Below are 19,217 nucleotides of genomic sequence, written 5' to 3'. Positions count from 1 at the left end.
CCAGATTATGGTGATGTTATCTATAGACATGCCTCTGCCTCCAATCTTAAACCGTTAGATTCAGTTCATCACTCCACCCTAAGATTCATTACCAGTGAGAGTTATTCTACTCATGATTACATCTCATATGAAAAGGTTGAGTGGGCATTTCTAACAGCTAAATGTGTGAGGGATTGGTTTCTATTTATTTATAAGGCCCTAAATGGCAACATGCCACCATACATCACTTCCTTATTATACTGGTCCCATAGTCATTATTTGACCTGTTAAAGTGACTAGCTAATGCTCGAAGTCCTGCATGCAAACACTAACTTTAGGAAAACCGCTTTTATTGTTTTGTTTACAACACACATTAAAACTAAACACAAGTGTATCTCTTGGTCAATTTAAAACCATGATCACAAATTACGCCGCTCACTATTCTGTGTTCTGCTGTTGTTTCACACACACATATATATAATATGATATATATACATATATATCATATTATATATATGTAATATTATATATATATACATACACACTTACATACATATACATATACATACATATACATATACATACATATACATATACACATATACACATATATACACATATACACACATATACACACACACACATACACACATATACACACACACACACACATATATACACATATACACATATACACATACACACATACACACATATACACACATATATATATATATATATATATATATACACACATACATACATATACACACACACACATACACACATATACACACACACATATACATACACATACACACATATATATACACATACAGACATACACATAAATATACATACATAAATACATATACATATACATAGATACATATATATACACATATAAATGTATATATATACACACAAAGACATATGCACACATATATTATATATGCATACACATATATATAATATATACACACACATATATTACGTATACACACACATATATATTATATATGCACACATATACACACAAAAATAATAAAAAGACAGTTATAATATTATGCAAGTGGAACACAAACTCTGTCTTCACCTGAGTACACACCCACACAGTTCTTCTTTGCACTCTAAACTGAATACATTTCCAATCCTGGGGCCAGGTCAGAAGATTGCAACATCACCATTACAAAGGCCAGGTCAATATGTACTGTATGAAGCTCCTTTCCTCCTCTCTCGTACACACACACACTTCCTCTGTGTCTCTCTGCCTCTCTCTCTCTCAGCCCTCTCATCACCGCCAGCCTCAGGCGTCCTTCTTTCACCACTGCATGGACACCTCAGCAGCCATATGCCATTAGGGAAGAGCCCACAGGAGCAATACTCATAAATATTGACTTGGTTTCAACATATCCCTCAGGACGTGTTTTAAACAGCAGGTACTGCATTAGCACACCAACAGCAAACACAACCCACAGTCAATACTGACGAGCCGCTGCAGCTAAGCTAACTCTCTCGCCATTCGCTCTTGCAGAAAGAACACGAGGCCCTGCAGTAGGCCTGCGGGATGTGAGGTGTTGTTACGGAAAATATTTAATTAGCAGCTGCAATAAATGTCTCCCCGGTGAATGATCACAGTCAACAGTTAAGCATCTTGCTCATGGATTTCTTTAGAGGAACAGTGGGGTTTTTTTTGTTTTTTTTGTCTTGACACACAAGCAGGAAATTAATTGCTGTGGCACCTGGAGAAACTGGGCTCAGAGAATCAACCCTGCTTCTCCTGAGCTGTAGTGTAATGTTATCAAATGAAACACGACTTTTCATCACACCAGCACCTGAACACATCCAGTTCAGTAGATTGTATTCTCTTCTCCCCCATAGGTATGGTTAATTAAGGAGGGACTGTGTTTGCTCATTGAGTCCAAGAGATTGTGTGCAGCCCTCTTTTAATCTGTCACGGAAGTCTCTTGTTTTAGGCTTGTTAATCAATCTTATTTGGGTGTTAACTGATTACATTTTCACATTCTAGAAAATCAGGGACAGTGAATTATTCAAGGCAAAGCTGATTTCCTGAAGGTTGGGAGAGCGCTCAGGTGGAAGAATTAAGTCATTTACTAATGTGATTCGTTATTTTCACCCTGGTTCATCCGTTCCTGCTGAGCTGTGATGGATGGTTGACCTCAAAGAGTCCACAGTCCAACATGGGAATCAGGGGTTGTGCTGGTGTGTCAATGATGCTTAATCAACCAATGATATTTTTTGTGCCTGCGCAATAAATTGCTATGTGCTAACGACCCATCCACATGTAACCCTTTGTTGGCTTCAACATAGAGCAGGGAAATCTCCTTTTACTTTGAAATGCAAATACTCAGGCCATACAACCTTCTCTCTAAGAAAATACATTTCCGTAACTTGTTTAGTCAAGTACATTTTAAAGGAAACTTAAATGCACCACAAATTATGTTCAATCAGCATCAAGTCAAGGAAGTGCCACGTTCTTGTACCACACAGAGACCTTAAGGAGGTGGTGGCTATATAAAGCAAATGACGTGAAAAACAAAAGAAAGAGGTTCTCTGAGTGGAGATCAGCAACCGGCCGCGAACCAAAAAAGATTCCAACAATGGGTCATGTAGTGCATTGGGTTGGGGCTGTCTTGTTGCATCAAGCTTCGGGCTCAGGTTGGGCTCAGATTGGATTATTTTCAAATGCAACCGTGTAAAGTTCTGTTCTGGATTATAACTGTCTTTACTCTTCAGTTCATCTGGTAAAGAAGTTTTGAGTTTACCAGCCACATTCATCTGGCCCATACTGGGAAAATGCAAAGTGGAACTACTAACAAGTGAGGCAGATTTTGAGAGGTTGTAGTGTTACATACCGGTAGTTGACTGCAATTCTGTGTACTGCCACTAAACCTATGTCTTATCGGCTAGTAGAAGTTAAATATGCTTTGTAGTGGTGGGCTGCTGTGCCATATTCTGTGCTAATCTTTTGCTGGAGTCAGATTAGTTATATTAAATGTGTGGGAAAGCCCTTCCAAAGCTAGCATAAAACTTGCAGCCTCAGGTTGGGTTTGGATCTCAGATCAGCAGTACCATTCGGGTTAAGTCAGGTTGATTTGAAAGGCGCAGTTACTGGCCTGGTTTGGGTCTCAGTTTTATGCCTGTGCAGAATTCTATTTCTTACTCTGGAGTCCACATATAGTTTGGTTTAGGTTGCTTATACACTTAGTTAAGTTAGAGAATCATAGTTGTGGTTTTGGTTATATATTTGGTTAAACATTTGAAAAAGTAAACACATCCTATCTCATGATGCAAGACGGCCTCTATTTGCAGATATGTTAATTTTTAACGATTCTTCAATGGTTGATAAAAATTTAAAAATAAATCTGGGTAGCATTACATGTACTCCACTGCTCAATACAGACTGACTTGTACAGACTCGCTAAAGAAAGACTGACCACATCTTAGCCTTTCAAATTCAGCTTGCGATAATTGGATATGAGAAATTGATTTGAATAACTTCCATAGTTTCCATGCACCGCAACATTTTGGGGCAGCCTCTTCTGAAATAAAGGTCACCTCCGTTAACATCAGATGACACTGATACTACTTTACACTGACATAAATCATGTTAAATCAAGAGTGAACACAATTGCTGCACACAGAGCTTGCACATGCTAGTCAGTGTCTTTACTCCAACCACCTTGCTCAGATCAGAACTAACTGAAAATGACCTTTTTAATATAATCAGACTCACATTTATGTTAAGTTACAAACTCTAATGTTGTTGTCGATTAGCTTTTCTTACATTTGACAGATTAAAGTCGAAAACATTTTAACAGCAGAAGACCTAAACTCTGCCCTTCAAATGACCAACACTGAAATGCATCACTCATCATTTGCATAAGGTTGTACTCAGCTCAACTTTTATGTGTTGCTAAGTCATTGATATCTCTGCACCAGCTGCCTCTTCACACTCTGTCACTCTTTGAAATGAATAAGTGTCTATCGCTGTATTTCTTTCTGTCACTAATGTTCAAAGTTTAAGGTTCAACTCCAGAGATTTGGGGTAGTAGGTGTATAAAGAGTTTAGAGGAGGAAAGATGGAAGATTGTGAAGCATGGTTCAGTTCATACATAAAATAAAGATCAAGATCTTTGCCTGTCTAAATCTTGTTCTGGTGTGGCGTTAGGGATCCAGATTTTGACAAGTTAATTAAACCCTTGCCATTGACCATTACAAAATTGTAACACATTGAGCCACATAGTAATTATAACATTTAAATAAGAAAAAAAAATTGAAACATTGTGACAGCAACCAAAAAAAAGGATGTTTTCACATAGCAGCCAACAAGAATGACATCAACCGACAGTCTGGCTATTAGTGTTTGTTCCAAGATGATTTAGGTGATATGAAGCTAGTTGCGCATTCCTTCCAACCATTCAGTGGCTTCAGAAGGTTTTCAGACTCCGTCACTTTTTGCACACTTTACTGTGTTGTAGATACACTTTTAAACTGATAAAATTAACATTTTTTCCAAACACTCTACACTCAACAACCCATAATGACAAAGATTTTATTTAAAAAAATAAAATCTGAAATCTCTCATTTCAAAAAGTATTCAGACCCTTTACTGTGCTACTCTAAATTGCGGTACGGCGTGTCCTCTTTGCTTTAATTATCTTCGAGATGTGTATAGAACATGATTGGAGTCCACTTTTGGCAAATTGAATTGATTGGACATAGTTCAGAAAAGCACACCCCTGTTTATACTGTAAAAGGTCCCACACTTCACACTGCATGTCAGAACAAAAACCAAGCCATTAAGTCCAGGGAACTCTCTGTAGACCTTCACTATAAAATTGTGACTAGGCATAGATCAGGGTGAGGGTATAAGACCATTTCTAAAGCTTTGAGTGTTCCTAGTAGCACAGTAGCGACAATAATTGTAAAATCAAAGAAGTTTGGAACCAGAATTCTTCCTAGAGTTGGAGAAACTGAGTAACCGGGCAAGAAGGGCCTTGGTCAGGGAGGTAACTAAGAAGCCAATGGTCCCTCTAACAGAGCCTCAGAAGTCCTCTGCAGAGATGGGAGAAGGGCAACCATCTCAGTAACACTCCTTCAATCAGGCGTTTGTGGTAGAGTGACTAGATGGAAGCCACTGAGTAAAAGACATATGACTGCCCACTTGGAGTTTGCCAAATGGCATTTAAAGGACTCTGAGATTTTAAGGAAAAAGATTCTCTGGTCTGATGAGACACAAATTTAACCCTTTGGGTAGAACTCAAAACACTATATCTGGCAGACACCAGGCACTGCTCATCACCTGGCTAATACCATCCCTACAGTGAAGCATGGCGGTGGCATGATGCTATGGGGATGCGTTTCAGCAGCAGCGACAGGCAGATAAACCCCAAAGAACATCTGTGGAGAGACCTGAAGATGGCAGCTCACAGATGATTCCCATCCAATCTGACGGGGCTTGAGAGGATCTCGCAGGAAAAATGGGATAAACTGCCCAAATCCAGGTGTGCAAAGCTTGTAAAAACTTGCCCAAGAAGACTTGAAGCTGTAAAGCTGTAAAGCTGTAAAGACTTGAAGCTGCTGCCAAAGAGGCTTACAGAGTACTGATTTAAGGGTCTGAATACTTTTGTCAATGAGAAATTTCCGTTTTTGATTTTTAATAAATTTGCAAAACTCCCTAAAAACAAGTTTTCACATTGTCATTGAGAATTACTGGGTATAGATTGATAATAGACTGGATATTGCAATTATATCCATCTGCAATTAAATCTACAACAATAAAGTGTGCAAAAAGTGAAGGAGTCTAGATTCTTACTGAAGGTACTGTAGGACATATCCTGATGGCTTCTAATGTAGATGACAAATGACAAAAAACATTTAAAAAACTTCATGTGTCGACAAGGAACTTGAAAAGCAGCTTATTAGGGTTTGTCTCCCTCTTTAGAGTTAATTAAACTAAATGTTTAAAAATATTTCTGATTGTGCTGTGACAGCTGGTATCTACATGAATCTGGCAGACAGGGGGAACACACTGATGTAGGAATGAACTGAAATAACAAGGACCGAGATTTATTTGATATTGTAGTTTTTATTTTATTTGTTATTTAGAAATCATCTGACTTTAGTGTGTTATCGGTCTTGCAACAACAGCAGGGTTTGTGTATTTTGCACATTCCCTCATTAATAATTGACCCAAACTGTAGTTGAGTATTGCCTATTTACACTCTTGCCTCCTCTCTGTCGTGGTATTCTAAGCACATACCTTATGGTGCAGAGAAGAGATTAGGGCCTTCAAGGATTCCCACTCCTTCAGAAAACAGTAAATAATACATCTTATTGGATTTGAGGGAAGAACATCGCACTTGGCAGAGGAAAATATCGTACGTCAAATACATGTGACGCAACAGGCCATGGCAGGGACACAAAGGGATAAAATGAATGGTAAAAAAAATGGTATCAGTGGAGCTTCATGTTGTCATTACTAGCAGAGATAACCGTGCTGTCCTCTGGAGCTAAATACATAATGTCATTGTTCCTCCTCTTCCTCCCTTGAACAGTCTCAGCTGCTGCATAATTGAATGTGAAAACAGTGTATTATTCCGTCTGCAGGGACAGGTTTGAAAAACATCAGAAAGCTGGGAGATGGAATAACATTTCGGACCAGTCTGTGTTTTTTTTTTTTTTTTTTATTAAATTCCTTTATGTTTTGTTAAGTATGACCACATCACCGAGCAATTGTAACCCGGAGATCCAGAGGGCTGACTGCTCAAGCATGACGATGTCCTCCGCTGTCTCTCCTATCCAAAGAACTGTCCTGATTTATAGTCCTTCGCTTGATGTGAGGAGTCAAAGATGGCTATACACTTTTCACCCTCGTGGTGGGAGGTGAAGGGGATGCAATAGTATTGTTTGTGTCTGTGAGACCAAATGTGGCCAAGAATGATTGTTTGCATCGGCTCAGAAGTTATCTCATTATTTGACTGCGGAGTGGGAAAAAGAGACAGCGAGTGGGAGAATGGGACTGGTGAACCAAACCCTAAACTCACTGAACTCATTTTAATATTTTCATTGGACAGACGGGTCTGGTTGTCTCAACTGCAGTGGCTCCGGTTTGTTGTGTCTCTTGATTTAATATCAAAGGCAATCCATAAAACTTGGATCCTGTGAACTTTCCATGGAACGTGAACTGCATCATCATGGACTATACTGGCTGTACAGCGGGATGAGAGCTACGGAGTTAATTATACCAGATAGTTTATTCAAAGTGGACAACAGTCTAAATAAACTACTTCAGTATGGTATGTTTTCCATGTATTGTGTATTTATTTTACTTAGTAAAGATACGAGGGTTCTAAAATACTATTTCAAATGTCACAAACCACTGGATGGAATCAGAGAGAGGGACACACGGACAGACACTTTACTAATCCCAGAGTGGAAATTGTGTTGTTACAGCAGCTACGTATATAGAGATATAAAGCAGAGACACATATTTAATATATTTAATACTGAATTGTCAACTCTGAACTGTGCTTAGAATGAGATTAAAACTAATTCTTGTAAATTCTTTACCAATTTTCCATTTTCCCAGGTTAGCCGGCCATGGACCTCAGTCTGAGAGCCACAGAGGACTGTAGAACTCCTCCATACTGCATTGATGACGGTCCCCAACCGCAACGCCAGCGCTTCAACATTATTGAGCCAGATGGCCATGAATTTTTTACTCTTTTCTTGGCAAAGATTGATTTCTGACTTCATTCATTAACAAGAGAAAATGCACATTAGGTATTTATATCCAACAACAAGTAGCCTAAGATTTAGAAATTAAAAAAACCTAAAACATATCTAATGTATGCTTTTTATTTTTTTACTTTTTGCGGTTCAATTTAAATTTGAGGTATCCTGTATGTGAAAGGCTGACAGGACAAGCTGAAAATTGTAGCTTGCACAAAGGTTAAGCACATTATTTAAGTTAATGAAATACTTTGTTAACAACATTATTTGCTTGTCATTTGTGTTTGTTGATTATTAATTTCATTTCTCAAAGCAAAAACATGTAGCTTTTGGAATGTAAGAGTATATTTGTTACACTTGGACTATGTTAAAGAGAAACTTATGTAAAGTGAAAGCTGACGCAACAGAAAACAGAAAGTCTAATAGACAAAAACACCCCTCGTCGCTGCTCTTGTCTAAGTGTTTGTAGGTTAATGTTAAGGATTTATTTGAGAACTTAAGGGGAACTCCAGCAATTTAACACATCAAAGTCTACATGTCCTGGGGAGTACAACTGCATATGTGTATACAGTAAAACATTTTGTGGCTCCAGAGGGAGCTGTGTGAAGTCTGAAAAACACCCTCAAGTAATGTCACTTGAGTCAGCATCGGTTGTTGTTGAAGACTAAAAGCAGAGACGTTATAAGAGGAGACACGCCACTTAAAGCATTTCGAATAGAAAAGTTCGTAAGGCCAAGATGGCGGTTGTATGACACACATTCTGCCATTTCCCCCCAAAGGCCATTTGTCTGCTTTATAACAGCCGAACCGGGAAACATATCTAGGCAATTGTGTTGTTGCACTGATGCAAGCGAAACCTTGCACATGCATAGTAGATGTATAACCTGTGGAAGAAAAGCGTTTTATGAACCTTATTTTGTGGAAAAGTCACCATACTTTCAAGCAGTTTTTATCAGATTTGACTGGTGATTCTATACATGCAATTGCCCAGGGGCATTGCCAAGATGGCTGCTGAGTGGTGAGACTTGCGCATAAGGACTGCTAAAAAATTGGGGGGTGTGAAGTTAAAAGAAGTGAGCTTAACAGATCTCAGTGAAGCACTTTCAGTTTTGTCCGGGCTTGTTGTGAAAGTGTTGCTGCCTGTAGTTTCGGTTACGTACAATACTTCTTGGATGCAGACGAGATCTAATTGGCTGAATTAAATCTCAACCACCAAAGAAAGTTTCTGGAAGGTTAGCCATCTCTTTAGCGTGTTAGCAACTTTGAAAGGCAACAAAGAAACTAGTCAGAAAACATACAGCACAAACTTTTAAAAACAGCAGTGACAAGCTATTCATGACTCTAGTTTTCATGGCCTTTTAGTGTCTGCAGGCTAGCAACCTAGCTTACGTGGACAGTTATACACCAGTGTGGCTAGTTTTAATATGGAAGGTCAGCTATGCTAACCAACTACCCCCAACTGACATTGGACCTTTAGAGAAGCTCTGCAATCCTTAAAATGTTTGTGGAATTGCAGCTTCAGTTACACAAAAAAATCAACAACAGACACAATACAAGTCTCTGTATATGGAATAAACTGAGACGTGGTTCAAAAGTTATAGGCGAATGAAAAGCTACAACAAAGCTCTGAGAAGTGTGCTTTTGATCGACAGACCCGCATTCATTATTTAGAGCCTGAGTTCTTCTTTAAATTAAAACACATTATATATTATAATTGAAATATGAAAGTGCTCTAGAAATACATTACTGTAGACTCAGAGGCAGTGGGAGGAAGCTTTGTCTGCTGCATACTTTTCACGCTTGTTTTGTCCATTAACACATCCATGACTCACTGATGAGTGCACAAGTGTTTTTTCTTTTTTACAAAGAACATTGAAATGGCAGGACTCAAAAGAAAAATTAGACATGACTTGACCTTAATGATGCTATATTTTTTGCTATCAACTAAATTGATTTAATTGAGCTCAAGTTGCATCTACATATTTGGGGTAACACTTTCTGTGTGGATATTCTAGAAGTTCAGATAGCGGCTTTTGAGCAGAGCACTCAGACAAAAGGATGTGTAACTGCCACATCCTATTTAATCATACTCGATTAAATAGGATGAAGACGTACTGTGACATACTGTGAAGACGTACTCTGAAGTATGTCTTCACAGCCGGCATGTAAACTCTTTAATACCACCCTACGCTCTCTGAAGGGCCGTTTTTTTTCTTAAAACAGCCAACCACAGCACTAACAAGCCTTTAAAAGAACATTAGGAATTATAATTTGAGAACATTATGTGCTTATTTCTCCAGGGGCAACTCTAGTAGCCAGATTGTGCATGGCTCTGTGTGAGGCTTTTTTCATTGCTTCCCTCTCCACAAACAAAGTCACAACAGAGTGAAACAATAACCTTTCTTACTGTGCAGCTGCAGCCTATATTTTTACACTGTGGTGAGTGGGAGCCCAGCGGACTATGCTGGCAAGTCAGAATCGTTCGAGTCACTTTTAGTCTTAAGCATTATTCCGACAAGGAAGACACTTATTACCACAGTCAGGCAGTTTCCACTCAGTCAGATCTCCGGACACCTGCCTGCCCTACAGGACATTATTCCATAAATGTAGCTTTGAAGCAGCACACTCTCACACGGAGGCCCAGTAAACACACAAACCATGAGATACACATGCATACATAAAACATACATGAATGCACGCCCAAATGCACAAAAACAATCCCTCAAAGACACACACAGGCTCATATGCACACACAGAATGAGCACCGCTATTGCAAAGCAATCCCCAACCGCAGTGAGTCTCTCACATCTCACCGCGGGAGGGTGACAAATATATTTACTGCTTTTAGAATGGATCAGTCATGGAGAAGAGCTACGCCGAGCACAGAGGCAGTAAAGCTACATTACTTCAAACAGTGGCGTTTTCACACTGCTGACCACTTCTTCAACCACAGATACTCCACATCTGCTTGACACTTTTTTCCGAGTAGATTTACAGACTATAAACCGCGTTAAGCTACATTTGACAACTAGAGGGCACAATTGTAGACTCAGCTTCAACTTCATCATCAATACTTTGATTATTTTTACCAATTTCTGCCGAAAATAACCGTTTTTTTTTTTTTTTTTAAAGGAGCAGACTGATTTTTAAATGGTTTTCACTCGCATTTTATTGACCCATGCATCCAAAATTAATGTTTGTTCTGATCTTCTGTATCAAAAAGACTACAGTGTGTGAGCACTGTAGGGCTGCAACTTGCATTTATTTTCATTATCAATTAATCTGCCAATTATTTTCTCGATTAATTGTTGTCTATAAAATGTCAGAAAATGTATCTATGGTTCTGGAGAAAGTAATTTCATCTCAATTGATGTCTTTTATTAACAGTAATAGTGTTTTTAACAGTTTACAGTCATCAGAGCACTTCATAGTACAGAGATAGCGCTTGTTAAGGTTACTAATGACCTTTCGCTAACTACTGACAGAGGTGACTACTCGATTTTAGTTCTTTTAGATTTAGGTATCGCATTTGATACAGTCGATTTGGTCCCCTTAATTCCATAAGCACTGTTGGTGCTAATCTTGGATGTCTGTCAGATAATATAAAGCAGACTACTAGGAATTTAGGGGAAATATGTGGTGCTACGCTCCCTCCACCGACTCCAGTTGGTACAAAATGCGGCTGCCCAACTCATTACCGGGATAAAGAGGCACAACCACACACCCCCGTGCTTGCCTCCCTACACTGGCTCCCTGTTAGATTTCGAATTGATTTAAAAATTGTATTGCTCATTTTTAAGGCCTTAAATAGCCTTGCTCCTAAATACCTCTCTGAGTTACTGACCTGTTATGTGCCCTCTTGACCATTGTGATCCGCGGATGGAGCCCTGCTGGTAACTACCAGATCACAGTTTATCACAAAGGGTGACCGGGCTTTCACTATTAGAGCCCCCACACAATGGAACTCTTTGACTACTGAACTCAGACACACCAATTTTCCAGGGTCTTTTAAATCTCTTGTTAAAAACCTCTATTAAAATTTCTCCTTGTGAAAGCTTTTGGAAGTGGTTGCCATAGGTTTTTATTACCTCTGCAAAGAAGGCTATTTGATTGTCAGCAGTATTACACAAAACGTACTGAACTGATTTGCACCAAACTTGGTGGAGGGATGGGACAGGGGCCAGGGAAGAACCCACTTCATTTTGGTGCAGATCCAGGCAAGGGGCGGAGCCAGGAATTTTTATTTTTTAATTTTTTTTTTTATATCACTTTCCTCAACATTGCAAGACTTTTCAACATTTTCATCAATGTATTAAAAATCATGTATGGATAATGATGTAAAAAAAATCACATTAATCTTGTTGTGATCTGTGAGTTTGTATAGTTTGGTGCTGATTCAGATAATAATCCGGATCTGGTGAAAGAAAACGTTGAATCCACATCACACAGTCTACTATTTATCACTTACTATGTTTTATGATAAATAAATAATTTATCTAATCAGACTACTTCCTTTTATTTCTCTATTACAAGAGCTAGACGGACATGTATAGAATTGTTGAGGTATGCGTTCCATAGAGTGCCAGCCTAGTTATTTTTATTATACAATATGGTACGTACTGTAAACTTAAGCCTATGTACCTTTTCTTTACTAAATGTTTTGCCTTAAATTCTAACTTTCAGTAATAAACAAAAGCCGCTTTTCTCATGTTTGTTCAAGATGTCCTTTGTAAAAATAAGGCAAAACATGAAAAGAGCATCTTCAGTAGTAAATATGTTTCCTGCAGCTCTAGCTGCAATGCATTAGGGGGGGAAATACCCTCCACCTTTCTGAAGTTACCATGGCATTTACACTTCAGAACCACCCAGGTGGCTTTCATTTTAGCTGTGATTACAACTGACCCCTATCATTCGGAACAACACTGACTACAGCCTTCTGACAACTTTAAATGGCACCTACCTCAGTACAAGGAGCATGTGAATGTGGCACTGTACACTGCAAGGTGAATCATATTAAGTGGGAAAATCTTTTGTTAACTGAGCTGCAGGTAAAATGTTCACCTTAGAAACTCTAAATCGCGCTAATTCACTGTGAACATGACGAAATGAGCAAGGTATACATATTTCATTTTGTGCATGTGCTCTTTTATTGAAACAGTTTTTAGTGTGCTCCGAATTAAAGGCTCATATACGTAGCATCAGTGCAATTCATCCTTTAAAACTACAGTTGTTGGAAGAGTTAAGCAGGGTTAACAGCAGAAGATTGGTGCAGCTAATGTCCTGGTTCCAATGGCAGATTAAGAACTCACAAGATTGCATTTTTTAGAACAAATAGGGATTATTTGTACTGATTTGTTCTACCTGCTTCTCTAGGACCGTCCTTGACAGTGATTTGAGAATAGCGACTCAATATTTCTGCATTACTCATACCTGCAAACATATAACCCAGTGTCCTTTGGAAAATCAGCCATATACAGTATAGCCAATTCTGCGATACATAATTTACCTCTAAAGCCAACATTCAGGAACATTGCAGAAATAGTGGGACACTGATTTAGCACAGAAAAGACACTAGGGTTCATGTTGGGTCTAATACAAACTACGGTAAGAATCTTGTGATTCCAGGAGGGTGCATATTGCACTTCATCAGGTGGACAAAACCCCGACTCCAGCTGAATGCTAATGTTGTTCAGTGTTTGCTAGAAGTGTAAGTAGGCAATTGTTTGCTAGAACAAACACTAAAATGCAGTAATATTTCAGGCTCCTGTCATTTAGCTTTTATTTGTTCTTCTACCCCCAAATGGACAAAAGACATAAAAAAAACAAACAGATATTGTAGAAATGTTTCAGAGAACCTGTCATTATTCAGCATCAATGTTCTGTTTGTTGAGTGAATTAAAAATATAAAAAGCTGGACTGAAATGAACCATAGAAAACCTGTTACATAATATTTGCTCGAAAAAACCATTGAAGCATTTTCCAAGAATCTGATCACTGAGTTTCCTTTCTTTAGTTCGAGATAATATTTAACTATAATATTATCTGCTCCAAAGCAAACGTTAATATCCGTCTGCTCCTGTTGAGAGCTCTGATTTAAATGTGACTGATCTGGGATTTCAATGCTAGTTGCTGTCTGCAACTATGGAAGTTTGTTTTTTTCTCCCCAAAGAAATAAAGAAACTTTTTTTTTTATTTTTTCCCCCGTGAACAAGAGAAGCTGCACAGTTTGCAGCGACAGATAATGCAGCCTAATGCACATGGCTTTGGACAGATGATTGCCTAGCTGTCAGTGGGTTATCTGATGGAGGTTCAAACTGAATCCTATGAGCAGCACAGAGATGCGCTATTTTTTAAACATATATCCCATGACATGCTTTATAAACTGAGCAATGTTTGGTTCATCTTTATGCTTTTGATATGGTGTAGAGTTGGTGCAGTGCCCAGTTTTTCAGTCACTGATTGCAGTTAATCCATTTTTTTTTTAAAAAGCATCTGTCAGTTTTTCTCTGCTTTGTTTTATTTTTAATCTTTTGCTGCTACTCGTCAAACAAAAATTAAAAAAAAGTTTTGAATACCATTTCTCTCCCCTTTTTTGCCTTGTTAAATCATTTCCATACTAAGGCTTTTTTACAATGCCTGTGCGTTCCATTTGAACAGAGCCACTGAAGTGTGAGTTGAGGATTAGAATATAATCTCTGACTCCTTGCAACTTCTGTGCAGTGCTATCATTTCCAACTGCACAGGAGAGGGGTTTTTTCTGTTGGTGGCGGGCCAAATCCATTGCGTTTCCATTTTTCAACCTCTCCTGCTGCCCTTATCCAATTCAGGGCTTATGACTGTAATACTAAAACAGAGCGAGTTGTCAGACCAGAAACAGCAATGATGAATGCCCCGCTGCTCTGTGTGCTTGTTTGTTTTGTGGTGATGTGGGGGGGCAGAATTGAAGTTTATGCTTACTTGTTGAGGTGCATTTTCTTGACCACAGCTGCTCTGCTGTACTTTAGCAGGCAGCATTGATTAAATGGAATAGTTCTATTATCTGGATAAAAAGAGGAGGAACATGAGAACGATAGTGGGCAGGGGAAAATAATGAGTTCTTTCATCTTGGCAGTGAGGGCCTCTGCGTCTTTCAGACTTCCCAGGGAGATGTACACAGCTTAAAGAAACGTTTAATTAGAAAATGTCAACCTTGTGTCTGCATGCTATGTGTGCGGAATAATAACATTTTTGATGTGGATATGACAGCACATTTCCTTTTTGCTGCTTTCAGACCAACTCAAAGACATGCAATCAATTGATTCTGAAGAGGGAGAAAAAATAATTACCCGCCTATGCTACTGCCACTGCTCTGAAGAAGACAAGTAGCTGTTAATGATTCTTTGGCACTGGATGTTTGCCAGATTTCATATCGTATCAGACTAAGTGATTGTCCTGCACCAAAATTCTCCCAGTCCATATGTATGTGGGTGAGACAGATGAGACCTGGTGGTGTGGAGTCATGGAAGTGCCATAAAAAAGAATACATCTGAAAAAGGAAATAAATGTGCAAATATAAAGAAGAACAAATAAAAGAATAAATAAGTAAATTAGAAATTTGTGCAAACATAAAGAGAAATAAATACAAGAATAAAAAAAATATTTAAAAAAATTAAAATATAAAAGAGTAATTATAAGCATTTTCATTTATTTTCACATTTATTTGTTCATTTATTTCTGTAAATATATATACACATATATACATATACATAAATATACATACATATACATATACATACATACACACACACACACACACACATACATACACACACACACACACACACACACACACACATATACACACACACACACATACACACACACACACACACACACACACACACACACACACACACACACACACACACACACACACTCACACATACACACACACACACACACACACACATATATATACATACATATATACACATACACACATATACACATACATATATATACACACATATATACGCGCACACATATATACACATATTCACATACACACATATTCACATACAAACATATACAGCTATATACACATATACACATGCTTCTATATACATATATACACATACAGCTATATACATATATACACACACACACATCTATACACATATATATACATATACATATACACACATATATACGTATACATATATACACATATACACACATATGCATATACACATATACACACATATGCATATATACATATACACATACACATACACGTATACATATACACATACACGTATACATATACATATAGCATATAAATTACTCTTTTTTTCTGTATATTTTTAAAAATATATTTATTTTTATGTAATTTATTTATTTTTATCCCTTTATTTTTCCTTATTCCTCCTTATTCTTTTTTTTTTTGTTATTCCTTGAAAGGGCCAAGCTGTCAATCAATTGGCTTTGGGCAAACATTCCTGCCCAGGCTGAGTAGTCAATCCTGCCGTATAGGGAGCTTTTTAGAACGGACAACAGGAAGTAGACGCGACACAGACTTGCACGGCGTGAATGTAGTAGCGGTTTATGTCCGCATTTATTATTCTTTTACAGATTTATTCCTTTTTACGGCACTCACATGATTCCATAAGTTGGAGAACATTAGCAAAGCTGGTCGACACCATTAGCCATAATGACTCATGAGGATGATGCGCTTCAGAAAAATATTATTACCCGACGTTCATCTTCCCACGTGTCTAAATTATAAAGGATCCACTACTGGTCAAATCTGTAACCCATCACAATTATGAAACCAAAAACTCGCTCTGAAAACTTTACTTTGATTAAAAAAAATAAGAAATATGAGTAAAATATGAATTAATATAGAAGAGTAAATAGTCTGTGAGGCCCTATGCCCCCCCAGCACACCCCCTCATTAAGACACAAATGTTTGAGTCTGCACCTGCACCGTGGTTTGATCATAACGTAACGTGGCTAATTGTGCTGACTGCTGGCAGGGTAGATGCTTTTTCCTCAACATCAAAGCTAAATCTGGATACCCAAAAAAAGAAAATGAAAGGAAAGAAATAAAAATGAAGGAAAACAACTCATGACATATTTGTGTCAGGAGAAAGGTTAGTTTGCTAATGCCTGAAGACTGCTATAAGCTAATACAGCCATTTGTGTGGTAGTTACTCGGTTATGTATCTTGCAGTCTGAGTGGCTTAGCTTGCAGATACGTGAGTGTATTTACATAACAGTACAGCACAAGGAATAAATGCAAATTATCAGTCTCTGTTTGGACCGAAGAGCGGAGAGGACAGAAGCTGAATTCAGAAAAGTGCAGCAACACATAAATATTTATTTATAAAGTGCAACAAGAGATGTGTCCATTTAACACTAAGTTAATAATACTGTGGTTTGAAATACAGACTGGTGATCACATACAAGAACAACTGCAGAGAAGGAAGCAGCAGGTTCACCCTCCATCTAAAATGTGAATCTCAACAAGTTATTCCAATTAATAGTTTCAATGAAAAGGATACACCAATTTAAGCCTCTTCTGTTGAATACTGTGAGCGTGTTATCAATTCTCTGTACTTCAGAGTAGCTCTTAAAAATGCAAAAGCCTATTATATGTAGGCTCTGATATTTATCTTTTTCCAGCATAGGTGCAAGTCTTATACAACTGCCTTCTATAAAAGAGTCCAAAGAGCCAAAAGGTGCATGTATAGCTGAGAATGATTTTCAAAAGATAAGCCGGAGTCCACAAAAGGCCCAGAAGTTTGTGATATATCCTTGAACATCAAAATACATATTAAAAATGCTTCATATGAGATTGAAAATTGTTTTTTTCCCTCCTATCCGACTTTCCAGTTGTGGTCCTGCGGTGTGGTAACTGTATTTGCTCTTCAGATCCATGGGGGCTTTAAGATGCTGGCACAGGTGAATGCTGCTTCCTTCATCTGCCTTGTTAATCCTTGCTAAAACATACATAGATCACAATTAATGGGTGTTGCCTCTGCTTTCTCTGAATCCCTTTTTCATCCACTTAGCCGGGGTGACTCCATAAGGACCTGTCCCTGTCAGAAACACTATTTAAATTTGTTTTAGCCCGGCTTAATCTAGTCCTCAACCAAGTTAAAGGTCTTTGAGGAACCCTTAGGGGTTCTTTGGAGGACAACCACGGGGGAGCTTCAGAAGGTTCCTTAAAGAATTTTTTAATCAATGATTAACGATATCTGTTGGGGTTTCTATGAATCTCTGACGTGGATGGAATTAAAGAAGTACATTTTTTTGTGAGTCAGCTTGGAGAGTCGAAAATCATATTTTTCAAAACATTTGGAAAATATTCTTTTTTGATGCCAATGAGAATATCAATACAAGGACCTATCTTAGAATTGGTGCTAAAACTATTGATAAGTCCATTAGTTAATTGACGAAAAGTATTTTGATGACTTGATCAAGTCATTTATCAGGCAACAATGCCACGCAATCACTGGGTTACAGGATTTCAAACGTCAAGATTGGCTGCTTTTTCCTGTTTCATATTACTGTAAACTAATGGCACCCAGGGAAGATATTCTGAAGATGTCATCTTGGGTGCAAGGAGAATATGAAGGTCATTTTTCAATACCTTCTAACGTTTTATAGACCAAACCATTGGCCAGTTAATGAGAATAATAACTGACGGATGAATCAACACTGACAATAACTGCTAGTTGCAACCATACTTAGGAGCGATCGCAGCTACAGTTGGGCTGACGTTGCACAGTGCCAAATATGTGCAAGCAGTTTCTACAGCATCTAACGTCCTTCCTTCCAAGTCAGGTTGTAACTACCTGTACAGATGATTCGATCTCACCCACATTTATAGCCATTTTGCTGACATTGTTTATCCGTTTTCAGTCATTGTGCTAATTCAGTAATTTAGTAAAACAACAGTGTGATGTTTAAATTTCTATTTCTTAACATACAAACCTGTAAAATAAGACAGTTTTAGAGGTGTCAGAAGTTGATTTTTTTTTTAAATCAGCTTTGGCAAAGCTATACCAACAGTTTTCTCCTCTTCCAGCCTTTTAGCCAAGCTAGGCTAAACACATTCGGGGCATATCCCTGAATTGGACGCACTCAAATTTATAGCCATCTTTTCACCTCACTGTGGCATCACACTAACGTATTTCCCAAAATGTCAAAGTGGTCCTTTAAGGAGCTCCTAAGCTCTATAAGGATCTTTGATGACCCCCCTATGAACCCCAGTTTTGTAAAGTGTGATGTTTCCAGACACAGCCTGCTCCCCTGGCCTCTAAAACCAAGTTAAACACGGAGACAGTGGGAGGTTATTTATTGCCTCCATAAAAGCTGGTGAGTGCAAAAAGGAGGAAGGATAGAAGATGGAGGACAGGGAGAGAGACGGAGCAGCTGCAGGCTAGGCTGTCTGAGAGGCAGTAGTATGTTATCAGAAGAGGATGGAGCATCACACA

The 19,217-nt window shown here is 38.2% G+C and overlaps 1 long non-coding RNA gene across 1 annotated transcript; it reads left to right on the top strand.

Moving 5' to 3' along the window:
- Positions 1-1,251: 1,251 nt before the first annotated feature.
- LOC120795026 lies at positions 1,252-11,956 on the top strand. Its single transcript, XR_005708191.1, has 3 exons — positions 1,252-1,418; positions 7,080-7,301; positions 7,595-11,956. It is a non-coding gene; the product is annotated as an uncharacterized LOC120795026 (long non-coding RNA).
- Positions 11,957-19,217: the final 7,261 nt, after the last annotated feature.

The sequence above is a fragment of the Xiphias gladius genome, chromosome 10 (assembly GCF_016859285.1).
Source record: "Xiphias gladius isolate SHS-SW01 ecotype Sanya breed wild chromosome 10, ASM1685928v1, whole genome shotgun sequence".
Taxonomy (NCBI): Eukaryota; Metazoa; Chordata; class Actinopteri; order Istiophoriformes; family Xiphiidae; genus Xiphias; species Xiphias gladius.
The sequence above is the reverse complement of the archived record's forward strand: the minus strand, read 5'-3'. Positions and strand labels throughout refer to the sequence as shown.